Source organism: Mustela nivalis (genome assembly GCF_964662115.1).
Source record: "Mustela nivalis genome assembly, chromosome: 1".
Classification (NCBI taxonomy): Eukaryota; Metazoa; Chordata; class Mammalia; order Carnivora; family Mustelidae; genus Mustela; species Mustela nivalis.
In genome coordinates, this window is record NC_139020.1 from 2,839,506 (window position 1) to 2,867,094 (window position 27,589).

The 27,589-nt window shown below is 50.9% G+C and overlaps 1 protein-coding gene and 1 long non-coding RNA gene across 11 annotated transcripts in view; one reads left to right on the top strand and one right to left on the bottom strand.

Moving 5' to 3' along the window:
* The window catches only part of PKNOX1 (PBX/knotted 1 homeobox 1), a 62,596-nt gene extending 36,126 nt beyond the window's left edge, over window positions 1–26,470 (bottom strand). For 2 of the 10 annotated variants that reach the window (XM_082720875.1, XM_082720867.1), the window contains exon 1: window positions 24,969–25,590. The gene's annotated coding sequence lies outside the window, so the exon portion shown is untranslated. Of the gene's footprint in view, window positions 1–6,665; window positions 6,779–19,625; window positions 25,591–26,255 lie in introns of those variants that run through there. The other 8 variants (XM_082720869.1, XM_082720872.1, XM_082720866.1 and 5 more) reach the window with 6 other exon arrangements.
* On the top strand, window positions 241–6,020 carry LOC309860053. Its single transcript, XR_014309121.1, has 2 exons — window positions 241–1,414; window positions 1,449–6,020. It is a non-coding gene; the product is annotated as an uncharacterized lncRNA (long non-coding RNA).
* Window positions 26,471–27,589: the final 1,119 nt, after the last annotated feature.

The following is a 27,589-nucleotide window of genomic DNA, read 5'->3' on the forward strand; positions in this document are numbered from 1 at the left end:
AGAGAGATCACAAGTAGACAGAGAGGCAGGCAGAGAGAGAGGAGGAAGCAGGCTCCCCGCTGAGCAGAGAGCCCGATGTGGGACTCGATCTCAGGACCCTGAGATCATGACCTGAGCCGAAGGCAGCGGCTTAACCCACTGAGCCACCCAGGCGCCCATAAATAAAATCTTTAAAAAAAAAAAAAAAGAAGAAGAAGAAGAAGAAGATGGGGTGCCTCAGTGACTCAGTGGGTTAAAGCCTCTGCCTTCAGCTCAGGTCATGATCCCAGGGTCCTGGGATCGAGCCCTGTATTGGGCTCTCTGCTCGGCGGGGAGCCTGCTTCCTCCTCTCTCTCTGCCTGCCTCTCTGCCTACTTGTGATCTCCATCTGTCAAATAAATAAATAAAATCTTTTTAAAAAATAAATAAATAAAATAAATTTTAAAAGAAGGAAAAAAATCTTCTTCACAGCAAAAGAAACAATCAATAAAACCAAAAGGCAACCTATGAAATGGGAGAAGATATTTGCAAATGCCGTATCTGAAAAAGGGTTATAATCTAAAATAGTTAAAGAATTTATAAAACTCAACACCCAAAACCAAACAATCCAATTAAAAAATGGAAAGACATGAACAGACTTTTCTCCAAAGAAGACATCCAGAGGGTCAACAGACACACTCATCATCGGGGAAATGCACATCAAAACCTCAATGAGACACCATCTCACACCTGTCAGAACAGCTAAGATTACACAAGAAACAACAGGTGCTGGAGAGGATGCGGAGAAAGGGGAGCCTCGTGCACCATTCGTGGGAATGTAAGCTGGGGCAGCCGCGCTGGAAAACAGCACAGAGGGTCCTCAGAGAGTTAAAAATAGAGCTACCCTATGACCCAGCAATCGCACTACTGGGTATTTACCCTGAAAATACAAAACCACTAATTCAAGAGGAGTTAAGACGGAGGAGGAGTAGGGGACCCTAATTTTGTCTGGTCCCTGGAATTCAGCGAGACAGTTACGAGATCATTCTGAACACTGCAGAATCAACGAGAGATCTGAGAACCGCTGCAACTCTACCAATAGAAAAGCGGCCACTTTCTGCACAGTAGGAGGCACACAGACAAGAATCTGAGGCGATACAGCGGAAGATAAATACAGGGAGAGGGAGCCTCTGGAAGCAGCTACTGGAGAGTGTTACACGCAGTGAACACAAAATCAGAACTTTTAGACACCTGAAAGGCACACATGGGGCCAAGTGAGCCAGAACCCCAGGTGGGACAGTGTGGTCTCAGGGTCCCCAGGGTCACAAGAAGAATGGGGTGCCCAAGGGTGGCAGGGTTCCCAGGCATTGGAGCAGGAAGTTGACTGCAATCAGTGACCCCAGGCACCAACTTTCTGCTCAGTCTTGCCACAAACGGAGAACCATTGTGGGGTCAGGTCACTGTTCTCCGGAGAACCATTGTGGGGTCAGGTCACTGTTCTCCGAGCAGGTTCCTAGCAAGCAGCAGATCTGGGCTGAGACACCCCCTCCCTGCCCTCGGAGGAGCAGCATGGGTGCACACCACAGGAGTCTGCAAAGTTTGGAGACTCCAGACAGGGTCACGCGTCTGAGATAAAAACTTTCAGCCACAGGCTCGGTAAGCTCAGGGAGTAAAGAATGACTGACTGCTTTCCCGCGGGGGCTCCCGAAGAGTGGGGGGAGCGAATTTCTGCTCCAGGGTCAGAGACTGCGGCGCCGACATTTTCATCCCCCATGGTCCTGGAGCCACTTACACCGAGCCAGGCCCCCTGCAAGTGGGGGGCATCTCTGCCAGGCCAAAGTCAGCTGAGAATCAGCGTAACAGGCACCTCTCCCCGAAAATCAGCAGAACTTCAGGCTGACAGCAGGTTTACTGATTGTACAGAACTGCAAGACTCCGGCTCTTGGAGAAAACAGTATAACGCATTTGTGGCTTTTTTCTTGTGATTCTTTAGTCTTTCAGTTTTACACTTCATTTCCGTTTTAGCTATTTTCTTATATTGTCAATTTTTAAAGTCTTTTTCATTTTCATTTTTACATTTACACTTCATATATATTTTTCATTTCTGGCTTCCTTTCATTGTATTCAATTTTATGTGTGTGTGTGTGTGTGTGTGTGTGTGTTTCTTTCCTATTTTGGGATCTAGTTTATTGTTCTGTTCAACTTCTTGTTTGATTCTTTTTTTTTTTTTTTTTTGGTTTCTGTTCTCTTCTGATTTGTTTAGTGTGCATTTTTCTAGTGTTGTAGTTGCTATTTCTGTATTTTCTCTTTCTTTCATTTACTCTTTTCTGGATACAATGATAAGACAGAAGAACTCACTCCAAAAGAGAGAAAAAGAGGCAGTACTCACTGCCAAAGATTTAGTCAATATGGATATTAGTAGACTATCAGAGCTAGAATTCAAATAACGATTATAAAGATACTAGCTGGGCTTGAAAAAACCATAGAAGACACTAGAGAATCCCTTACTGGAGAAGTAAAAGAACTAAAATCTAATCAGGTCAAAATAAAAAAGGCTGTTAATGAGGTGTGATAAAAAATTAAAAAAATTTGTCCCAGGCTCTGTTGGGACAAATGAGGCAAAAGAGAGTCAGTGATTTAAAAGACAAAATGATGGAGAATAAGGAAGCTGAAAAAAAGAGAGAGAAACAACTACTGGATCACGAGGGAAGGATCTGAAAGATTAGCAATTCCAAGTGAAAAAAGATTGGAATAATTGGGGTCCCAGAGGAAGAGGGAGAAAGTGGGACAGAAGGATTATTTGAACAAATTATAGCTGGAAATGTCCCTAATCTGGGGAAGGAAACAAGCATTCAAGTCCAGGAGGCACAGAGAACCCCCCTCAAAAAATCAATAAAAATAGGGCAACACCTCCACATATAATAGTGAAGCTCGCAAATTTTAGAGATAAAGAGAAAATCCTGAAAGCAGCTCAGGACAAGAGGTTCTTAACCTACATCGCTAGAAACATAAGGTTGGCAGCAGACCGGTCCATGAGACCTGGCAGGATAGAAAGGACTGGCATGATGTACTCAGGGTGCTAAATAAGAAAAATATGCAGCCAAGAATTCTTTGTCTAGCTAGGATGACATTCAGAATAGGAGAGATAGAGAGCTTCTAAGACAAACAGAAACTAAAAGAATTTGTGATCACTAAACCAGATCCACGGGAAATATTAAAGGGGATCCTTTGAGCAAAGAGAGAGCCCAAAAGTAACAAAGACCAGAAAGGAACAGAGACAATATACAGAAACAGTGACTTTGCAGGTAACACAATGACATTAAATTCATATCTTTCAATAATTACCCTGAATGTAAATGGGCTAAATGCTCCAATCAAAGGACACAGTGTATCAGTTTGGATAAAAAAAAAAAAAACAAGACCCATCAATACACTATCTGCAAAGATGCCTCCAGATTGAAAGTGAGGGGGTGGAAAACCATTTATCATGCTAATGGACATCAAAAGAAAGCCGGGGTACCGATCCTCATATCAGACAAACCAGATTTTAAATCAAGACTGTAATAAGAAATGAGGAAGGACACTATGTCATAATAAAAGGGTCTATCCAACAAGAAGATCTAACAATTGTAAATATTTATGCCCCGAATATGGGAGCAGCCAATTCTATAAACCAATTAATAACAAAATTAAAGAAACACGTTGGTAACAATACAATAATAAGCAGACTTCAGCAATCCCGTCATAGCAATGGACAGATCATGTAAGCAGGTCAACAAGGAAACAAGGACTTTGAATGACACACTGGACCAGATGGACTTCACAGATATACTTAGAGCACTTCATCCTAAAGCAACAGAATACATTCTTCTCGAATGCACATGAAACATTCTCTAGAATAGATCACCTACTGGGTCACAAATCAGGTCTCAACTGGTACCAAAAGACTGGGATTATTCCTTGCATATTTTCAGACCTGAACAGTTTAAAACTTGAACTCAATCACAAGCAGGAATTTGGAAGGAACACAAATACATGCAAGTTAAAGAGCGTCCGACTAAAGAATGAACGGTCAACCAGGAAATTAAAGAAGAATTTTTTAAAATTTCATGGAAACAAGTGAAAATGAAAACAGAACTGTTCAAAATCTTTGGGATGCAGCAAAGGCCATCCTAAGAGGGAAATAAATAGCAAGACAAGCCTTTCTCAATAAACAAGAAAAGTCTTAAGTACACGACCTAACCTTACACCTGAAGGAGCTGGAGAACAAACAGCAAATAAAGCCTAAATCCAACGGTAGAAGAGAAATAATAAAGATTAGAGCAGAAATCAATGAAATAGAAACCAAAAGAACAGAACAGATCAACTAGGAGCTGGTTCTTTGAAAGAATTAATAAGATGATAAACCCCTGGCCAGAGTTATCAAAAAGAAGAGAGAAAGGACCCAAATAAATAAAATCATGCATGAAAGAGGAGAGATCAGAGCCAACACCAAAGAAATACAAACAATGGTAAGAACATATTATGAGCAACTATACACCAGCAAATTTGACAATCTGGAAGAAATGGATGCATTCCTAGAAACATATAAACTACCACAATTGTCATTCAGAATAGGAGAGGAAGAAAGAGAAAACCCAAACAGACCCATATTCCTCAAGAAATTGAAGAACTCATCAAAAATCTCCCAATAAACACGACTCCAGGGCTGGGCAGCTTCCCAGGGGAATTCTACAAAACATTTAAAGAAGTATTAATACCTGTTCTTCTGAAGGTGTTTAAAAAAAAAAAAAAAAAAACAGAAATGGAAAGAAATCTTCCAAACTCAGACTATGAGGCCAGCATTACCTTGATCCCAAGACCAGACAAAGACCCCACCAAAAAGAATTACAGACCAATATCCCTGATGAACACAGATGCAAAAATTCTCACCAAGATACTAGCCAGTAGGATCCAACAGTACATCAAAAAGATGATTCACCAGAACCAAGTGGGATTTATTCCTGGGCTGCGAGAGTGAACCGGTTCGACATCCGAATCAGCAAAGAAGTCAGACTCTCACTCTTTGCAGGCGACATGATACGCTATGTGGAAAACCCGAAAGACTCCACCACAAAACTGCCAGAATTCAGAGGAATTCAGCAAAGTGGCAGGATACAGAATCATCCTGGTGCATCCAGCTGCATTTGTATAAGCTAACTATGAGAAGAAATTGAAATTAAGGAGTCAATCGCATCTATAAATGTACCCAAACCCATACGATACCTAGGAATAAACCTAACCAAAAAGGATCTGTACTCTGAAAATTAAAAAACACTTCTGAAAGAAGTTGAGGAAGACACAAGAGATGGAAAAGCGTTCCATGCCCATGGACCGGAAGGGTAAATATTGTTAAAATGGCTGTTACCCTAGAGCGATCTACACATTCAGTGTAATCTCTATCAAAGTACCATCAGCATTTCTTCACAGAGCTGGGACCAAATAATCTTAAAATTTATATGGAACCAAAAAGACCCTGAATAGCCTCAGGAATGTTGAAAAAGAAAAGCAAAGCTGGTGGCATCACAATGCCGGACTTCAAGCTCTATTACAAAGCTGTCATCATCAAGACAGTATGGTGCTGGCACAAAAACAGACACATAGATCAATGGAACAGAGTAGAGAACCCAGAAATGGACCCTTAACTCTATGGTCAACTAATTTTTGATGAAGCAGGAAAGAATATCCAAAGGCAAAAAGACAGTCTCTTCAACAAACGGTGCTGGGAAAATTGGATACCCCAATGCAGAAGAATGAAACTGGACCACTTCCTTACACCACACACAAAAATAAACTCAAAATGGATAAAAGACTTAAATGTAGGGGCGCCTGGGTGGCTCAGTGGGTTAAGTCTCTGCCTTTGGCTCAGGTCATGATCTCAGGGTCCTGGGATCGAGCCCTGCATCGGGCTCTCTGCTCAGCCGGGAGCCTGCTTCCCCCCCCTCTCTGCCTGCCTCTCTGCCCACTTGTGATCTCCATCTGTCAAATAAATAAATTAAAAATCTTAAAAAAAAAAAAAAAAAGAGAGAGAGAGAGAGAGACCTAAATGTGAGATAGGAAACCTTCAAAATCCTAAAGAACACAGACAGCAACCTTTTTGACCTTGACTACAGCAACTTCTTCTTCTTCAATTTAAACTCAATTAATTATCATATAATGTCTTATTTGTTTCCGGGGTACAGGTCTGTGAATCATCAGTCTTGAATAATACCCAGTGCTCGTTACAACACATACCTTCCCCAATGTCCACCACCCAGTTACCCCATTCCCATCCCATTCCCCCCAACCCTTCTACCCCATCCCACAAATTCTTGCTAGACACACCTTCAGAGGCAAGGGAAACAAAAGCAAAAATGAACTACTGGGACTTCATCAAGATCAAAAGCTTTTGCACAGCAAAGGAAACGTCAACAAAACCAAAAGACAAACTACAGAAGGGGAGAAGATATTTGCAAATGTCTTATCAGATAAAAGGCTAATATCAAAATCTATAAAGAACTTATCAAACTTGACACCCAGAAACAATTAACCCAGTCAAGAAATGGGCAGAAGACATGAGCAGACATTTCTGCAAAGAAGACATCCAGATGGCCAACAGACACATGAGAAAGGGCTCCACATCACTCGGCATCAGGGAAATACACATCAGAACCACAGTGAGATCCCACCTCACACGGGTCAGAACGGCTAAAATCAACACGTCAGGAAACGACAGATGCTGGCGAGGATGCGGAGAGAGGGGAGCCTCCTGCACTGTTGGTGGGAAGGCAAGCTGGTGCCGCCGCTCTGGAAAACAGCACGGAGGGTCCTCAGAAAGTTGAAAATAGAGCTGCCCTATGACCCAGCCATCGCACTAACAGGTATTTACCCCAAAGATGCAAATGGAGTGACCCAAAGGGGTATGTGCACCCGAATGTTCATAGCAGCAACGTCCACAATAACCAAACCTAGGTTATTAGAAAGATTATGGAAGATAGATTATGGAAGATTATGGAAGAAAGATTATGGAAAGGTTATGGAAAGAACCGAGATGTCCTTCAGCAAATGAATGGATAAAGAAGATGTGGTCTATATACACATATACATATATGTATACACACACACACACACACACAATGGAATACTACGCAGCCGTCAAAAAATGAAGATCTTGCCATCTGCAATGACGTGGATGGAACTGGAGGGTATTATGCTGAGCAAAATAAGTCCATCAGAGAAAGACAATGATCACATGATCTCCCTCATAAGTGGAATTAAAGAAACAAAACAGAGGATCATAGGGGAAGAGAGGAAAAAATAAAGCAAGATGGAAATCAGAGAGGGAGACAAACCATAAGAAACTCTTAATCACAGGAAACGAACGGAGGGTTGCTGGAGGGGCGGGGTGGAGGGGCAGGGTGCCTGGGGGTGAGCAGTGAGGAGGGCATGTGATGTAACGAGCGCTGGGTGTGCTGTGCAGCTGATGAATCACTCAGCTCTACCTCTGAAACTAATGATACGCTATGTGTTAATTAACTGAAGTTAAATTTTTAAAAAATTTTAAAAAATGTTTTTAAAAAACACCAAATCAAAGGGATGCACGCAGCCCTATGTTGAGAGCAGCGGCAGCTACATAATCAAGACATGGCAGCAGCCCAAGCGTCCACTGACTGACGAATGGGGAAAGAACATGTTTGGGGGCGGGGTGTGGGTGTGCGCGTGTGCGCGCGCGCGTGTGTAACGGACCACCACTCAGCCATAGCAGAGAATGAGCTCTTGCCACCGGCCACACCACGGACGGAGCTGGAGGGTACTGGGCTGAGTGAGCTAGGTCCGTCAGAGGCAGACGAGTTCACGGTTACAGGCACACGCGGGATTTAAGAAACAACAAGCAAGAGAGAGAGAGAGAGAGGGAGAGACAGACCAGGAAAGAGACTCGTGACTATGGAGAACAAGCAGACGGTCATCAGAGGGGAGGTGGGCAACGGGACGGGGGAGACGGGATGGGGGTTGGGGGCGCACCCGCCGCCGTGAGCACGGGGTGGACGAAGTAAAAACGAGAGAAAGCAAAGCACCGCTGAGTCCGTTCTGGCAGACACACGTACAGGGATAAACGAGCGGGGGGTGGAAAGCTCCGAGTGAGCGCGGCGTCCCGGCCCGCGCGTACAGGAGGGCACATCTGATCATCACGGCTCCGGGCACAGTCATCGCTCCTTCAGGCAAGAACCACCACGGGGCAGCGCAGGGCGTGAGGAGGCGGAGACGCACGGGGTCCCCGGAGACAAGCCACAGTTACTGTTCCTTACAGGGGAAAACAGGAGCCTCACCACAAAGAGAAAACATCCTGACCAGATGGTGACAAGTCCCCTCATCGGTAATGAGACAGAACATCACGGCCCCCGCAGAAAGGACAGATGACACCTGACACCACCACGTAGCCCTGCCCAATCCTGAGGCTGTCCCCGCAAACCACCGCCTGCACAGGAACCCGCCAGCAAGCTTCCCAAGCGCCAGCGTGAGAGGGCGGGCGGACCTCTCCAGAAAGGGAAGTGACAGGTGAGTAGGTGTGATCCTCACCTGGGTCCTGGGCCCCCAAACTGTTACTTCCTTCCTGCTTTAAAGCTCCCTAGTGAGACAATGGGCAACATCTACATCCCGCGGAGAAGGCTACCTTGCCAGCTTCCCTCCTGGTGTTGATCACTGTGCTATGGTTAAAGACGCTATCCTTGCTTTGAAACACACACTGACGTTCCAGGGGCCTCGTGTCTGTGACGGGCTCGCTCTCGACGCTGCGGGCACACGTGCGTGTGTATGCATGTGCACGCATGCGGACACACACAGTGAGGCACGGGGCGGGGGGGGGGGGGCACAGACTTGGCAAAATGTTAACACCGGGGAAGGCAGACAGGAAGTCTTTGACCAATTTTTGCAGCTTCTCTGTAAGAGTGAAATTCAAAGCAAGAAGTTGCTTAACGTTTCACACTTGCAGGATTACAAAGAAGGTGAGGGTCTGCTCTGGGTTCAAGGGGGTAAAGACGGAACCACCAAATGAGCCACCAAATGAGCACAGTGCAGAAGCTGCGGGACGCAGTGCAGGGGCCCCGGGGGAGACGCATGGAGTGGGTGGGCCGACGGGGGAGCCCGAGGGCTGTTACCCACCGACAGCGCTTCTCACTCGTACGAAACACTCGGTTTTGAGAAGCAAGGGCTGCGATGCTTCGGGCTGTGGTCACAACCCCCAGAACGTACTTCAGATGGTCCCAGGCACACACACAGCCGAACAACATGCGGCCAGAGTCAACAACTGCTAAATCTAGCTGGTAGGGGTCTCCGTCCTACTCTTTCAAACTTTCCGTCTCCAAATGTTCATAATACATATTGGGGAAAAGTCAGAATTTTGTTCAAAAACACATGGATATTTTTTAAAGATTTTATTTATTTATTGGACAGACAGAGATCACAAGTAGGCAGAGAGGCAGGCAGAGAGAGGAGGAAGCAGGCTCCCCGCTGAGCAGAGAGCCCGATGCGGGGATCGATCCCTGGACCCTGGGACCATGACCTGAGCTGAAGGCAGAGGCTTCACCAATGGAGCCCCCCAGGCACCCCTCAAAGACGGATGGATTTGCAGTTCTTCTATCAAAACTGGGCAAAACCACAATGTCTGATATAACTGGTACAACCATTCTAAATGGAATTTAGTTGTCATTTGTGCCAAATGCTTTGAAAACCCGTGCTCCCTCTACAACAGAATACCACGCGAGGAATTTTTCTTAAGGGGCTGGGGGGTGGCGGGAATTCTGTGACTAACACACAGCAGGAGGGGGACCCGCATTCCTACAGGACAGACACCGAAGAACGGGAGGGAGGCGCCAGCAGGTGGCGCCATTGGCTCAAGAGGCTGAGGGGATCCCACCACCCGCCCGAACCCCACAGAGGGCACCCGCCCATGGAGGGGCACCCACAAGTGTGTTGCTCCTCACCTGCGGAGCCCCCTCCAAACCCCACTCCCCGACAGGGCAACCAGCTCCCAGCAGCCTCCGCGGGGCTCACCCTGCACCACTTTTGGGCTCAGGTGCAGGCCTCCAGGTTGCCAGGCCCGCCAGGCCCGAGCCACCGTCTGAGCGCCCGAGGGAAACCCAGCATTAACTGGGAAATCAACTCACAGCGGCCAACAAGAATGAGCGGTCGGCTCGCGCGACCGTAACTGCTCTGTGAGGCAGGATGCAAAATCCCGGGCTAACTGGAGTTTTGAAACCATCAATTAATCCCCATTTCTTCCCTGCATTACACGGAAAAGTAAGTTCCTATTATGTTCAAACTCCAGCAACACTGCCTTACCTTCTTTTTTTTAAAAAAGACTATTTATTTATTTGACAGAGAGAGATCACAAGCAGGCAGAGAGGCGGGTAGAGAGAGAGGAGGAAGCAGGCTCCCTGCAGAGCAGAGAGCCCGACGCGGGGCTCGATCCCAGGACCCTGAGATCATGACCTGAGCCGAAGGCAGCGGCTTAACCCGCTGAGCCCCCCAGGCGCCCCAACACTGCCTTAACTTCCTACCATCCCACGGAGCTCCATCCTCCAGCTGGAAGGAAGTCAACCAGTGTCCTGACGGTACGCGCTGGTGAAGGGCTGCCCGTAGTTTCGTCTGTTCTACCTCTGCAGGTTTCATCCAGTAAGAAAAAAGGCCGCAGCATGTACTGATGTTGTCCCTTTGCTACCCTTTCAAGAGTTCTGGCCAGACTAATACGGACGAATAAAACACAATCTTCTGATCTTCATGTACAGAAACACTAAAACTCGCACCAGTAATGAAAGAATCACCAATTTTTAAGTAATAACCGTTTTTTCATCTAGCAATGATTAAACTCCAGCAAGGGTCCCACACTTTGCTGGGCGAGGTGAAGTGAAACCTGGAACCTGAAGGGGTCCTGAGACTCAGGGACCAAGTCACTTCGGCCACACGAACAAACTGCCATAAAAAGTGTCACACTCTTTTCAGAATCAGCCTAAGAATACAGTGTTCGTGTCGTGACCTTAAAGGCAGATCAAAGTATGGAATGTGGCCCGAATCCAACAGGCAGGCATTTTAATGTTTCTAGGCATTCCTGTCCAGGCGGATGGGACAAAATTTAGTTTAGTTTTGTTTTTTTTCCAGAAAAGAACAGATATAAACCAGACTGAAACCGAGTGGCGGCGAAGTCTTTTGTGCTCAGAGCAGGCGGACGAATCCGGGAAGGCTTCCTGCGGGCCGGGGAGCACGGCCCGGCGGGGCGGAGGGCAGGGCCTCTCTCCTCATCCCGGCCACAACCCTTCGGCCAGCGTGGGTCCCCCACATGGGAACTCCTACTTGCCTGAGAGCATTTTTTTTTCAGTATTTTATTTGTTGACAGAGGAGAACACAAGTAGGCAGAGCCACAGGCAGGGACACGGGAGAAACCGGCTTCCCGCTGAGCAGGGAGCCGGGGATCATGACCTGAGCCGATTGTAGACTTTTCCCCGACTGAGCCCCCCCAGGAGCCCCTGTCTGAGAGGATTTAATTATTGCCTTGGGGGTGGCATTAAGCCGTATGGAAGATTTAGATTTTAATATTTTTAATTTAAGCTTTAGAATGAACTATGTATTTGACCTTTAAGGTATTTGTAGTATTTAAGAAAATCTGGCCAATTGGGACGCCTGCGTGGCTCAGTTGGACGACTGCCTTTGGCTCAGGTCATGATCCCAGAGTTCCAGGATCGAGTCCTGCATCGGGCTCCCAGCTCCACGGGGAGTCTGCTTCTCTTTCTGACCTTCTCCTCGCTCATGCTCTCTCTCACTGTCTCTCTGTCTCAAATAAATAAATAAAATCTTAAAAAAAAAAAAAAAAGAAAAAAAAAAAGAAAATCTGGCCAATTAATCTTACATTTTAGCCTTGAACTTAGTTTAAAATGTAAAATTGGGGCACCAGGGTAGCTCAGCTGGTTCAGAATCTGACTCTTGGTTTCGGCTCAGATCATGAACTCAGGGTCCTGGGATGGAGCCCTGCCTTGGGCTCTCCCTGCTCAGCGGAGAGTCTGCTGGAAGATTCTCTCCCTCTATTACTCCCACCGCCCTCTCTCTCTCTCTCTCAAATAAACACATTAAATCTCTAAAAAAATAAATAAAATATAGGGGCGCCTGGGTGGCTCAGTGGGTTAAGCCTCTGCCTTCAGCTCAGGTCATGTTCTCAGGGTCCTGGGATCAAGCCCCGCATCGGGCTCTCTGCTCAGCGGGGAGCCTGCTTCCCCCTCTCTCTCCTCCTGCTTCTCTGTCACTTGTAATCTCCTTCTCTCTGCTGAACAAATAAAAATCTTTTAAATAAATAAATAATAAAATACATAATTAAGCTTCTGATTTGAGACATGATTTTTAATTTTAGTGAAAAGGTGTAAAAGAGAAATGTACAGAGACTGTAAACATTCTTCATCTACGCAAGCTTCTTTTTTTTTTTTTAAAGATTTATTTATCAGAGAGAGAGGCGGGAGAGAGCGAGCACAGGCAGACAGAGAGGCAGGCAGAGGCAGAGGGAGAAGTAGGCTCCCTGCTGAGCAAGGAGCCCTATGTGGGACTCGATCCCAGGACACTGGGATCATGACCTGAGCCAAATGCAGAGACTTAACCCATTGAGCCACCCAGGTGCCCCAAAATTTACCAAGTTACACAGAGAAAAATAAAATTTACAAAGTCCACATAAAGCATAAGAATAGGGCTGTAACTTTGCAGCCTAAAAACATGTCGATTTAAAATAATCTCAAAAAATCTTCCCTGTGCTCAAAAGCCTCACGTCAAAGGGCGTTAAAAACTAACAGCAAGAAAAGCTACAGGCTCACAATGTTTTTTAGGCACCTTAATAATAAATGGAAAGAGAACCTGTATGTCATCCACAGGGGACCGGTGAAATCAATTACAGTTCCCCGTCATCAATCATTAACAGGACGGTTTCATCCAAGAGCCGCCTGGAAAGGGCTCCCAGCAACCGACCAGGGAAAGGGAGGGCACACATTTGCCACGACTTCATTCAGTCCACAAATATTCACTGACCGTCCTCTCTGTATTCTAACGGCTGGATGGACAGGACAGGGTCCCTGCTGTCAAGACACAACCTTACAACAACGTCCAAAAGGTGTTTATGGACCAATCTGGGGAAAAGAGGCATCTCTCTAGTACCAGGTCACCCCATCTAAGGCCCCCTCCTGCAACCCCAGGAAGTTCGATGGTCTCCGTGGAGGTCTACTGTATTCCTGGTCAGATTTATTCCTAAATATCTTCTGGTTTTTCTCGCCACTGTCCAAAGTATCTCATTGTTACTGCACTTTCCGGTGGGCTTCTGGATAAGAAATGCCCTCGGTTCGCACACACTAACCTCGGACCCGCCCGCTCTGCGGGGCTGCCTCTCCTGACGGTTCACGGAGGGTGTACCCGTTGTTCTTGGCATGTGTCATTACCTGTAAGTCACAGGGCTGCGGTCCCAATCAAGATTCCCGGCATTTTTGAGAAATGAGGCCTACTGTAATATGCATATGGGGAACACGCCTCCACGCATCGCTGAGTTACTCACGAAAGCTTGAGGACATGCCAACTTCCAAAGTGCCCTACGAGGCCACATTGGGTAATGGCAAAGAACCAATTAACAGGCCAATGGAACAGAAGAAATAAGACATTAGACCTGCCAGGGCTTGAAGAAGTACCAAAAATGCACAAACCTTAGTAATATTGACACTGTTATAAAAATCTCTGAACACTATCAATTCCTGCAAGTGCTGGTGAAACTGGGCTTTGGTGCTACTCTCCAAGCACGCCGCACCCGTCCAGCACACGCTCTCCGGGTCAGCCACATGCGCACGTTGACTCTTGGTGACCGAGTTGGTTAAGGCAGAAGCACTCAAAAGATGAAATCTTGGGGCACCTGGGTGGCTCAGTGGGTTAAAGCCTCTGCCTTCGGCTCAGGTCATGAACCCAGGGTCCTGGGATCGAGCCCCACATCGGGCTCTCTGCTCCGCAGGGAGCCTGCTTCCTTCTCTCTCTCTCTGCCTGCCTCTCTGCCTACTTGTGATCTCTGTCAAATAAATTAAATCTTTGAAAAAAAAAAAGATGAAATCTCTACCAATTTGGAAGAACATCGTCTCAAAGCTGTGTTATAGGCCGACTCACACAGTCCATGCTGATGCACGGATGCGTGGAAAATTCGTTCTAAGAGGCTCACTCTTCATTTTGTACGGAGTGTAGAGAGGGGGAAGAGAGAAGAACTGTCACCCGAATGTGTACTCCGTATGTCACGACCCATGTGAGGCCCTTTTAAAAGGTGCCCCCAATTCCTCCCACTGAGCTGAGCTCTTGAATCTGGGCTGATCTCAGTGACTCACGTGGAACCAGAAAGCAGTGGAAATGACGTGAGAAAGTCCTCCCAAGACTCCAGCCCTCAGCCATCAAGCCACCGCCAGCCTGAGTCTTCCCAGCTCGGTACCCCATCAGCCACCTGGAGCAGAGGGGCCGTTGCCACTGCTCCCCTCCCCAAATTCCGGACCCAGGCAGCCCTGAGCATAAGGAAACGGTTGTTTTATGGGGTGACGGGATTCACACCAGTGGTTAACCAGAACACTCTGGTAGATCATTGGTGACAGGGACCTCAGAGGTCAAATACCTCTGTGAGGTCGCTCTGTCTGGCTCGCAGCCCTGCTGTGCCTTTGACACATGATCTCTGAGAATACAGGAACCTTGTTTCTAACATGACTGTAGAACTCACAGGGAATCGGCACAGTATCTGGTAACCCGCAGGACTTTGATGCCTCCGTGTTAATCTCATGAATCCCATGTATGATTGATGGTGTCTTTCAAAATGAGAAGCCCTCAGCGTGGAGGCAGGCGGCGGTCCCTGGGCAAACGGGACTTCCAACCACAGCGAGGATGCAGCGCTGGACTCTGCCCACCCGCGCAAGCGCTCCGCAAACATTCACGAGACTCGAAAGAAAATGACAGCCTCATGTTTATGAGCAGACGCGGCACCTCCCACAGTCAAGGTTTAGAAGTCAGGCATCTCCAAAATACCGTAACACAAATTACTGAAAAGGAAAGAACTCCTTGTTCATGCCGCATGGACACATACAAGAAACATACATTGTAGCCAACGTAGACGGACAACGGGGGACAGATTCCTGATACTGCGGTAAGCATCTGGGTTCACATGCTGGGTGACAGAGGCTCCGATTGCTACTGTGAAGATTATTTTCCAGAATCTGTTCTCATTCCACAGATTTACAGAAACACTCACCCCACTGGACAGAGGTGAAGCAACTCCCTCACATCTCCATTTCCTGACCGCCAAGCAATGCCTCCAGACCTCTCTCCCGCAGCCACCCTTCCCAACCCCACCCCACCCCCAAGGCCAAGCTCCACGCTGCAGCCCCAGTGACGGCTCCTTAAAGCTTGCTGCCTTCCGGCTGGCTGTCAATTTTCAGAATACTGCGCTGATTCCCCAGCATTCTCCAACAGTGACCAATTTTTTAGTACATTATCACCTCATGGGTTTGAACGTTTCCAAAATAAGCAGAGTAGGGCGCCTGGGTGGCTCAGTGGGTTAAGTCTCTGCCTTCAGCTCAGGTCATGATCTCAGGGTCCTGGGATTGAGGCCCACATCAGGCTCTGTGCTCAGCAGGGAGCCTGGCCTGCTTCCTCCTCTCTCTCTGCCTGCCTCTCTGCCTGCCTGTGATCTCTGTCAAGTAAATAAATCAAAAAAACCTTAAAAAAAATAAGCAGAGCTTCATATAAATGCATATATTTTTTGATGTTCCAAATTATCCCATGTTTGGCCAATGCAAGCCCCTTTAGTTACCGATTAGAGCCTTTAACACACCCTACTAATTCTCAATAACTTTCTTGCTTTCAGGTAAAACGAGCTCCTCCATGATCATCTTGTTCATATTCTGCACCAAACTCTGACTTTGCCATTCATCCAACGGGCTCAGATTCCTTTCGGTGGGAAATGATATGCACAGACCACAATCTAGGCACCACCGTTGCTCACTGCTACTGGTTGGTCACTGTTTCTAGGCTTTTTGGGGGACACAGTAAGTGTTTTCTCATTAACTTTTTTTCAAAACGAATTAACACTATTATCTACAATGCAAATTTGGGATTACAGGGTATTTACCTGCTACCACTTTGATTTCATATTTCTGTATCTTTTCTTTACCCTGAAAACCTCGACCATGTAACATAATGACATACAGATTTTTATTTAGTTAATGGTTGCTACACTTTATACAAACTTGGATCTAACTCACACAATGGTTTCTAGCGTCTATTTAAACAGATGAATCCTGACGACCTTCTCAATTTCATCTAAAGGTGCTGGTCTATACAAGTTTTCTACCTCCAAGGTAAATGCTGGTCATTTACAACTTCCTCATAAACCATCCAGAAGGCTTCTGATTTGTTGCCATCAAACTGTGCATGTTTTATTCCTATTTAAAAATCCTCATGGGGGCGCCTGGGTGGCTCTGTGGGTTAAGCCGCTGCCTTCGGCTCAGGTCATGATCCCAGGGTCCTGGGATCGAGCCCGCATCGGGGCTCTCTGCTTCCTCCTCTCTCTCTGCCTGCCTCTCTGCCTACTTGTGATCTGTCAAATAAATAAATGAAATCTTTAAAAAATAAAATAAAAAGTAAACATACAGATCCTCGTACGTACAGTCACATCCTTTTTGTAACTGTTGAGCTCTCGGGTCTTCTTAATCTGATTTGCAAAAAGCAGAAACAGATTTTCCTCTATTTTCTTTTACTTGTTCTCCTGGTTTCTTGAGTTGAAAGCTGAACGAATTTACTTCTCCTGTGCTCTAAAGCCTTTAGGTTATACATTTTCTTTCTCCTGAGAACGGTTTTTGCCTGATTCTAGGACTGCGGTACACAGCCCTCTGCCAGTCACTTACACAGGCTGAAAACAATTTTTGATCTCCACTTTCAATTCAAAAGACACAACGGGGGGGGGGGGTCTTAACCCCCCTTTTCCAGGGAGTTATTTTTAGCTATCCCTTCACTCTTAGGTTCTAACTAGGGTGCATTATGGCTTGAGAATCTGGCCCACAGGACTTACTTTTTGGGTGAAACTAGGGTGTTCCTTTGTGGCCTGTAGTTGGCCAGTTTTGTTAAATGATTCATGTAAATGAAGAGAATCTGTATTTTAGGTTTGTTGGCTACAAATTCGTATATGTATCTATGGCCACATGATTTAAATCCTTGAGATCGGTGGCTCTCAACTGGGGGCGATTTGACTCCCTGAGGACATCTGGAAACCTCCAGAAACACTGCTGGCTACCACAATTAGGGAGTTACGTAGCTACTGGTGTCTAGTGAGGAGGGACTGGGGTGCTGTTCAGTCACAGGCAGAGCACGGGATGGCTCCCTCACAGAGAATGATCTGGCCCCAAATGCCAACAGGGTCAGGCTAGGAACTACCCCACATCCTTTCTTTTCTTTGGTCTACTTCGCAGCCTGCAAAGAGCCACATTAAGAGTCCTCCCTTTTACATATACAACTGGCAACTTCTACGTTTGGCAAGTTTTACTGTGCATTAATTTATGATTATTAATCCTACCTTTGAGCAACAGGACACAGTCCCCCAGCGCTCCGTAACCTGAGTCTGGTTGTGTCCAATGTAATGTTACTAAACCTGCTTTCCTCTTCTTAGGACTGATCGTGATTAGTTGCCTACCTCCTTGTGCTCCAGATGCTATCACACATAAACAGCATTTACTAGATTTCACTCTTCTAAATCTGGAGTCATCACCACCCGGAGACTTCAACCTTCTACGTGAATCGCAGTTATCCACACTGCGCTTACTCATGCCACCTTATACTCGCTGTTTGCTTTCAAGACGCCAAGTAAACCTCCTTGTTCTCTTCTCCTTCTCGAAGTTGTCACGTAAGCTCTACACCCAACGTGGGGCTCAAACTTACAACTCCCAGATCAAGAGTCACATGTCCCACCCACTGGGCCAGCCAGGCACCCCTCTTCTTTCTTCTTAACACCCTTTTGCTGAAATGAAGTTCTCCGAGGCTGCATTTCCCTCTGGGAGTCTGGGAGCCGCACAGCCCCCTCCGGCCCTCTACTGCCGGCTCTCACACCAGCTCCGACCGACCCGCACACCAACAGCCCAGCCCCCGGGCTCTGCCAGGCCTCACCGCATCCGCGAAACCTACACTAAGGTTCACTGTACTTCCACACTTATTTGTCCTCCTTAGCCGTCGGGACTGTGACATTTTGTCCTTAGAGGCTCACTGCTGGTTGTGCAAACACAAGGCTGGAATGGCAAACACATCTAGGATCACTTTAGGACATTTTCTAACCCCTTAAAATGAGTTTTGAGGCATTTACGGGGTAAACTTTATTATCCGTGGATTTCTCTTCGCTGTAATGCTTCCTTCCCAATGAATGTCATGTAACCTGTATAAACCGTGTGTGTACACACACACACACACACACACACACACACACACACATTTAGTTGTCTGTGTACTCACAGTACAGTACCAGGATGTCTCCTTTCAATGAGGAACCACATCAAACACAGCAAAGCACGTTACAATAACTATGTGCAACGCGCGATTATTCTGACGAGTCTAGACAGAGTTCAGGTAATTGTAATGACACCCTATCAAGAATATAACCAAAATGAGAAAACATTTAAATGTTTTATTTGCACTATCATCATTGCTTTCAACATTATTTATTATGTGAGACAAATACATTAGAGAAACATTCCTTTGAGCTTTGAAGGCAGAGATACTGGGAGCGCTCCGTACGGCTTTCCACTGCACACAAATTCAATTAATTAAATTATCCACTTGGAAATCGAGTCACATAAAATTGTCTTTGAAAAAAATGGGGAAAATAAGAGACATGGTGATAGAGAAATTTTTAAAAATTTTTAAAAGCTACAGGTCACCTTCTTCGGATATACTGGACTGACATGAAAATTAAACAGAGAAACGAACACATCCAGACACATCAAAACATCCAGGAGAAAACAGCTGTCGGAAAAGAGCTGAAGATTATCGGTCCCCTTTTTTACTCCTTTTACAAAAGAAATGCTGAAAGAGATCCGAAGACAAGCAAACAAAAAAGCTGGGGAGGGGAGGATTCTAGAAAGAAAAAATAAGCCCTGAAAAACGAAAGACCAGTGAGGGCACCCCCAGCCCAGCCCCCAGGAGCCCGGCCAGCCGCCCCCCCAGGCCCCGGGCCCATACTTCGGAGCCCTGCCCAGGGCCCACGGGCCCTCGCGCCCAGCACTCCCAAGCCCGAGAGCCCGGCCGACACCGGGACTGGCGCCCACAGGACAGGCCCGTGACCAAGGACTCCTCCTCGCCTTCCCAGCAGCATCCGGGGTCCCGGAATGACTTCTGGGCCAGGAGGTGGCACCCATGAGAGAATTCGACCCTATATACTGACTTCATCAGCAAAGCAAGGTTCCCCAGGGCTCAGATGCCACCAAAAGAGAAGAACGACTGGGCACGGAGTCAGCTTCCAGCCCGGAGGCACAGGGAGGCCTTGGCCGGGTCGAATTCTGGCGCAGGAGCTCTCACCACAGGCCGTCCCGTTAGGATGACGAAGGGAAACCCTCCTACTTCCTCCCTCTTCTTACCCGGGTTTCCCCAGCACACTTCTGCAACTTTATCCATTCAGATCGGGCTGACCTCCGGCGAGCGCCCGCCGAGTGGAGGTCAGCGAGCTTTTCTGTAAAGAGCCAGACAGGAACCGTTTAGGCTTTGCAAGCTGCTGCGTACTGTCCTCCCTAGATTGTGCTTTCCTGCTTTTGTGACCTTTTCAAATGGAGAACATGCGGCCCCGGGGCCAGGCGAGAGGAGCCCATGGCGGGATGCCTTCAGCCCCTGGTCTGAAAGCAGAGCTGTCCAGAGAGACATGTGACACTTTAAAAACTGAACTCTTCTATTTTTAACCCATCTAAAAGTTGCTCACTTTGGTGACATCAAGTCGTTTGTGTTTTCCAGTGAGTCTCCAAACACGCCCAAGGCGGGAGGAGCAGCCTGGCCCGGTCCCTCCCTCTCTGCCAAACTATGAGCAAAGGGTTCGACCTCCCCAGCTCCGCAGCTTCACAGCTGCTCTCCAAAGCGGCTTTATTTTACTAACGAGCACGATCAGTTCCACTGACCGAGAAATGCCAGACATTCGAGGGGAATTTCAAGTTTACGTGCTCTCGGTCACACCAACTGCAGCTGCGGCCTGAGACCTTGACAAACTACATCTCTCCCTTTTTGTTTTTTTGTTTTGGTTACTAGCATTTCCCAAGAAACATTTAACTGAGTATCCTTTTTCAGAATAAACCTGTTTATTAAGAAAGCTTAAGAAAGCATCAAGGAATCCAAGAAAATTGTCAAAATTCTGTATTTTAAAAAAAAAAAAAAAAAGATCTTTTCCCAGACACCTTTCAGGAAACTGTCACTGAGGTTCAAGGAGATTTCATTCAGAGTGTGGGAAGTCATCAGTGCCCGGGCCTCGAGCACAAGTCACCTGCCAGCCACCCTCCAACCCGGCTTCACGTCCCCCAGCCCCGGGAGGTGTTCAGTCAACAACTCGTATTAAGGAAAATATTTGTCAAGAAATCACTTTATTTTTCAAACAAGATTTGGGGAGGTGCCTCTTACTGAGTTAACACTCAAAATCAGATACCAAATCCTGTTAAAACAAACTGTATGGGGGGGGGGGTGCATTCCCAAGTTAAATGCCCACATGTCCATTCAAGTCACAGCAAAATTCTAACAATGAAGTTGATTTCATGGCATCAGAATCTGTTTCAGAAAATCTCACCTGGAAGGCCTTAGGACATTGCTGGTAGAATTTAAAATTACAGCACACCCTTGCTTTGCAAACGGTGACTATCATCGGCATCATTAAAAACTGACACTCATGGGGTGCCTGGGTGGCTCAGTGGGTTAAAGTCTCTGTCTTTGGCTCAGGTCATGATCTCAGGGTCCTGGGATCGAGCCCACATGGCGCTCTCCGCTCAGCAGGGAGCCTGCTTCCCCTTCTCTCTCTGCCTGCCTGTCTGGCTACTTGTGATCTCTGTCTGTCAAATAAATAAACAAAATCTTTAAAACAAACACAAAAACCTGACACTCAAAACTTTCATGATGGACTTGTTATTAAGAGTAAAGGAATGGGGGCACCTGGGTGGCTCAGTGGGTTAAGCCGCTGCCTTCGGCTCAGGTCATGATCTCAGGGTCCTGGCCCGCATCGGGCTCTCTGCTCAGCAGGGAGCCTGCTTCCCTCTCTCTCTCTCTCTCTGCCTGCCTCTCCATCTACTTGTGATTTCTGTCAAATAAATAAATAAAATCTTTAAGAAAAAAAAAAGAGTAAAGGAATGGTTTTAGGAAAAAATAAGACCCCCAACTTCTCAAAGCAAGGGCCCTTCCACAAGGACAATCCTTCCTCCCAGGCACTGTGTGCTCAGGGACAGAGCGGCAGCAGAAAGGAACCCAGCGAGGAGGGGGGGCAGGCCTGGGGGGCTCCGTGGGTTAAAGCCTCTGCCTTCGGCTTGGGTCCTGGGATCAAGGCCCACGTTGGGCTCTCTGCTCAGTGGGGAGCCTGCTTCCTCCTCTCTCTCTCTGCCTGCCTCTACCTACTTGTGATTTCTCCCGTCAAATAAATAAATAAAATCTTAAAAAAAAAAAAAAGAAAGAAAGAAAGAAAGGGACCCAGGGGCACCAGCCCTCCTCCCCACATCCCCTGTGATCTGCCCAGCACTAGGCTTGGTAGACCAGAGAATGGCGGAAAAAAACAAAAAAATACCCAAACCTAAATGCTCATAAGGTTCTGTGACATCAGACATGCCATAAAGCAATACAGGAAAAAAAAGAATCACAAAATTGTGTGGAGACCGTTGATACATTTTTTTTTAGTGAGAAGCACGTGGGTTATGTAAGTACATGGAAACATACATGATAATGCCGACTAAAAATATAGCCCAAACTGGGGCGCCTGAGTGGCTCAGTGGGTTAAGCCTCTGCCTTCGGCTCAGGTCCTGATCCCAGTGTCCTGAGATCGAGCCCTGCATCGGGCTCTCTGCTTAGCAGGGAGGCTGCTTCTCCATCTCTCTCTGCCTGCTTGTGATCTCTCTCTCTGTGTCAAATAAATAAATAAATAAATCTTTTTTTTTTTTAAAGGCACAAAATAACTAAAATAACTAACACGTAAAAATGGATATGTATCCCATTAAACTTGGGTTCCACACAATACGTTTTGGGAAATGTTCTCAACCGGGGCCGGCTTTTGTTCCCCAGGGGACATTTGGCAATATCTGAAGAGACTTCTGGCCTCTGCGGGGTAGCGGCCAGGAATGCTGCTGCCATCCCGCAACGCTCAGAACGGCCCCCACAACACTGAAGCATCTGGCCCCAATGTCAACACTCCCGCAGGTGCACAGCCCTGGCCCTGCAGCATCATAGAAGTGTCCGCATTTATGCGGCATAAGTTCTGCTGACATCCATTCTGGGGTGGGGGTGGGTACAGACAAACACAATTTAAAAGAAAGCAAAGCTAAATTCCTAAATTTTTTAATGCAAAAAAATACACACCTTGATCAATAAAACAACGGGTATTGAGACCAGCATTATTATCACAAGTCTGATCAGGTGCAGGTTCTAATCCACGGTCCCTTCCAAGTGACCCAAACCTACGGGAGACCCCAGGGAAGAAGGGTGGCAGGGCGGAAGGCCTGTGCCCCTCCCTGAGGGCAGCACCTGGCGCAGGGGTCAGGGCTGGGGAGGTAGGCGGAGGGAAGGAGCTTGTCACTCTCTCTGGGGTGCCTGCTGGGAAACAGGAAGAGGCCAGGCCCGTAGAGCTGGGCCCCAAACTGTTGGGAGGGGAGACCCTGTGGTCACCAGTGTGCAGAGCCCACAGACCGTGGAGAGCGATGGCCCAGCCGAACCAGGGTGGCCCAGCCTCCTGCCAGAGCTCAGGCTAGTTCTGTGGGCCCCGAAGTCCAGCACTAGTGGTTCCGGGACCCACCAGATTCCTAGTTTCCTTCTTGCTCTGTAAGCCCCGACCCCTAGACTTGAAGTCGGCCTGCTCCCTGCCACGCTGCCACCTGCCGAAGGCGGCTCACCATCCCGAGGCGCCAGGCACGGACGGAAAATGAGAAAAGCCATTCCAGGGAGCGCCCGGCAGCCTCACCGGCGCACGGAGGGCTGCGCTCGGCTAGAGACTGCACAAAATCACGCACACTTTTTAGGTGGGGGGGGGGGTCACCCCAAGCTGAAATGGTCTCCCCCAGACAGGAGCACCAGCAATCCACGCTGCGCGGCTGAGCCACTCGGAGAAGAGGCAGGCCTGGGGGCGGACCTGTCAGGTGACCACCCGGTCACTGAGAGGAAGCCTCAAGGCGGGGAACAAAGGCTCAGTTTACTCACAAACTCTGACACTGGCCATCGGGCAGGTCGGCTGTTCTGAAGATTCTCAGAACACCCGAGAACCTTTTCCCTAAGGAATCCCAGCTAGAATGGAGCTGCTGTCCCCTCGCCCCCTCCCCTCACGAAGGCCGCCGCCCCCCACCCCGAACCACAGCACTTCCAAGCCACTGGTTTCAAACTACCCTGTCACACAGCACGTTTGTTGCCGTTTCACACAGCCTTCTGCAAATAAACTTTCCAGAAACAACAGCTAACGTGGTGGGGCGGCTGGCGGGATGGCAGGTGTGGCCTCCTTTGACAGGCTGTGCAGCCAGGACTTTGCCAAATGACCAGGCCTCCCGCTCTCAGACGTTGATTCTAGCAACTTCCAGACTGAAGCTCTTCTACACTATACTCCCCACCGTCCAGGACACACCGGGAACTGATCTGGTCTGGGCAGAAGGCAGCCCTCCCCACGTGGCTCCTCCCACTCCCTTGCCCCTGACAATGACCGCAGACTGCTCTGCCCTTGCCCGCCCCTGCAGGCACCAGCACAGCTGCCCACCCGAGGAAAGAAAACAAGGTGCATACACAGGCCTCCTGATAGGTTCTGACGCTGCTTTCCATGAATGTGAGTGAGAAACAACATCACATCTTGATTCCCAATAACCTCCGGCTGAAACTCAGTACTGGTTCAGTCATCAAGGAAGACATGAAATCCCAGAGTTTTCACAGGACCTGTGGCTTTTCCACCAAGAGAAGCCACAGATATTTTCACAAAGCTCCGGAGTTGCTACAGAAACAGCCCATCACTTAGGCCGGTCTCAGCTCCAGCCGGAAACTGACCTGTTACTAAGTAAGCTAACAAAGGGCACCCAAGCCTCTTGAGCATCAGTCTGGCTCAGTACTTTGGTTAAACTGTATTTCAACAGATGGGCTCCCTCCTCCATCTCATTTTGTCTAAAACATGTGGGTGAGGAGCCCCCAGGCTAGGTGAAGCACAAAAAGGCCCCCGGAGGCAGAGGATTTCCACCCCCTCCCGTGGTTTCAGGCTTTCTCCTAAATAAACAGTTTCAAGAACTTTAACAATTCGCAACAATTTGCAAAGTGAAAGTTACAGCTAGAATGTTGCTGTCCGCCCGCAGCACCTTCCGTTCATACACACACCGTCTCTCAAGTTGTAGCGGACACGGAGCGGTCAATGCGTGTGTCTGCCCCCCATCCTCAGCCACGCCACCTGCGGACTCAGAAACCCTCACGCCTGAAGGTCAGTCTTCCAAGCTCTGGTTCGGCCGCGGATCTCACCCACTCTAACTCCCGCCTGTAAATCGGACACACGGAGCGTCCCCCACCTCTGCGTAAGGAAGCGCTGGGTCAGCTCCTGCTCTGCGCGCACACCTTCCACCTTCGTGACCCACGTGTCACTCTCCAGGCTCAGGACACTGAGGCTGGGAGTCGGCCCGCCACCCCCGAGTCCACGTGCGCACAAGCGCAGGAGCGCGCGGCACCGACACCGGCAAACGCTTGCACGTCGCCTCCGGCTCCCCCTCAGTGTCTCCAGCCCCCCATGCGAGCCTTACATAATGGATCCAACGCGCTGCACTGCAGAAGCGGATCAGGTACTTCCTCTCTCGGAACATGTCAGAAAGCTGTATAAACTCACGCCCAACCCAACCGAGGGTGCCACGCACCCCGGGTGGGGAGGACGCACTTGCCCAGGGAGACACCCCAGCGGCTCTTAGGGAACCTCCTTCTTACAACCCGAGCGTGCGGGCAGCCCTTGCACGCGCCGCCTCCGCCCCGGGCTGCGGGCGTGCGAGGGCCCGGGCCACCCGCCCCGAGCCCGGCTCGGGACGCGGCCCCTTGGGCCCACAAGCACACGGGCCGGCCCCGCGGGCCAAGCCTCGACACACGGGCACCACGAGGCCCTTCCGCGGCCGCCGGGACCCCGCAGAGCGAACGCAACTTTTCCTGATTCGCGTCCAGGGACTCAGGAGCTCGCCCGCAGCGACGTGAGACGCCGGCGAGCGGCCAGCCCCTGGCCCGCACCTCCCGGCACCCACTCCCGCACCCCACACCGCGGCCGCTCACTCGCCACAGGCCGCACACCAGCGCCGACTAATCCGGGAACCGGGGCACCCCGCCCTCGGGCAGGACGGCGGCCGCCCCGATCCCCACCCCCACCCGAGGCCCGCCTCCACCGGGGCTCCAGGCGACCCCGCGCCCCCGCCCCTCACACCCCGGCGCAGCTCCGGGCCCGGCTCCCGGCCCGCGACCGCCCCCGCCCCGCCCCGCCGGCTCCGCCCCGCACCCCGGCGGCCGCGGCTCCGAGCGCGCCCCCGCCGCCCTTCCCCGCCCCCCCCCGCCCCCGCCGCCCGCGCGCCCCCGCCGCCTCCCCCACCGCCCGAGCCCGCGCGCCCCCGCCGCCCGGCCCCACCCCCGCGCGCCCCCCGCCGGGCCCCGCCCCCGCGCGCCCCCGCGCCCCCGCCCGCAGGGGCGCGCGCCGCGCTCCGAGAGGGACGGTTAGGAGCGCGCGCCTCACAGCGGGCCCCGCGCGGCAGCGGCGGCGCCTTCCAGAAATTTCCGCGTCCCTGAGCCCACACAGGAAAACAAGCGGGGCGCGCCCCCGCGGCGGCCCGGCGGACGGCGCCCCTCCCCGCGGCCTCGGCTCCCCTCCCCCACCCGCGCCCCCTCCCGCCCCCTGCCCCGGGCGGCGGGTCCGGCGCGGCCCTCCCGGGCGGCGGCGGCCCGCGGAGACCCGGGCGGCGGCGGCGGGGCGGCGGCCGCGGCGCCTGCGGGCCGGCGTGATTGATAGGGACGGGGCGGCGGAGCGGCGGCGGCGGCGGAGCGGTTGAGTGACAGCTTACCTGGGTGCCAATCTTCATCACACTGACAAGCGGCTGCAGCAATCGGGACCCGCAGTGCCGCGCCCGCGTCCAACCGTCACGCCGACGCTGGGCCACGCGACACAGCCTCGCTCAATGGGAGGAGGGCGACGCCGACGCGCGCCGCATCAATATTCAGGCGGGGGGCGGGGCCTGCTGGGCCCGGGCCCCGCCCCGTCCCTGCGCCGCGGCGGCGCGGGGCGGGGCCTGCGCGCCGGGGGCGGGGAGCCAGGCGGGGGAGGCCGGCGGCCGGCGGCCGGCCCCGCCCCCGCCTCGCGCCCGCGCCGAGCCCCGCCCCCCCGTAGGGCGCGCCGGGGAGCGAGGAGCGGCCCGCCCCTCCCCGCCCCGCCGGCCGAGAGGGCCGCCTCATGACTATGCAGCTGGAGGCGTGGCCGGAGCGCGCCACGCCCCCTCGCTCGCTCTCGGGAGGGGCGGGGTTTGTGGCGCGGGCTCGGGTGGGCGGAACCATCCGCCGCAGGCCGGCGGGGAGGGCGGGCCGAACCATCGCCGCGGGGAGCGCGGGCTTCCCCGGGGCGCGACCTGCGGCAGGTGGGCCCCGGACCCCTACCCCCACCCCCGGCTGCCCTGGATCCCGTCCGCTCGGGCGCCCGGCGCCGGTGGCCCGCACCACGCGCGCGCCCCTTTGTGTGCCTCCTCCGGGCGGGTGCGCAGCGGCCCCCGCGGCCCCGGGCCAGGGCTCCAGGGACCGCGGCCGGCTCGCCTCTGCTCCCGCGCTCTGCCTCCCGCACAGCTGCCCCCCGGGAGACCCACGCGGGCCCTCCATGCGGGGGCGTGGCCTCCCTTAGAGCGACACGGAGAGTTGTCAGCGTTGCGGGCCGGGCTCCCCAAGACCGTGCCGGTGCGCCCACAGCTCCCGCGGGGGCCTCGTCCGCTGCGCCGAGGGGCGGGCGGGCCTTCCCGGGGCGGGGGCCGGGCGGGCGGCGGCTGTGCGGGCCCATCGCGTGCGATCGCTGTGCGGGCTCCGCACCGCCCGGAGCAGGGCCGCGCGGCCGGCTCCGGTGCCGCCCCTGGGAGATGCCGCGCCGGGATGGGGCCCCGCAGCCGCGGGTCCGGTCCGGCCTGGAGCTGCTCGGAGGACATCGGCTGAGCTCCCCGACGCCGCGAGCCACAGCACAACTGCTCTGTGGACCGCGTTGTACAGACAAGCTTGTAGCGAGCAAGGCCCGCGCGCCAGAGGCCGCTGGGGCTCTAACGGGGTGAAAAGTTGGAGGGGACCCCAAAAGTTCAGGGATGCACACCAGCTGCAGAATGTGGAGTGCCCAGGGCAAAGCGGAAAGGCAAGTTCCCTTGTTCAA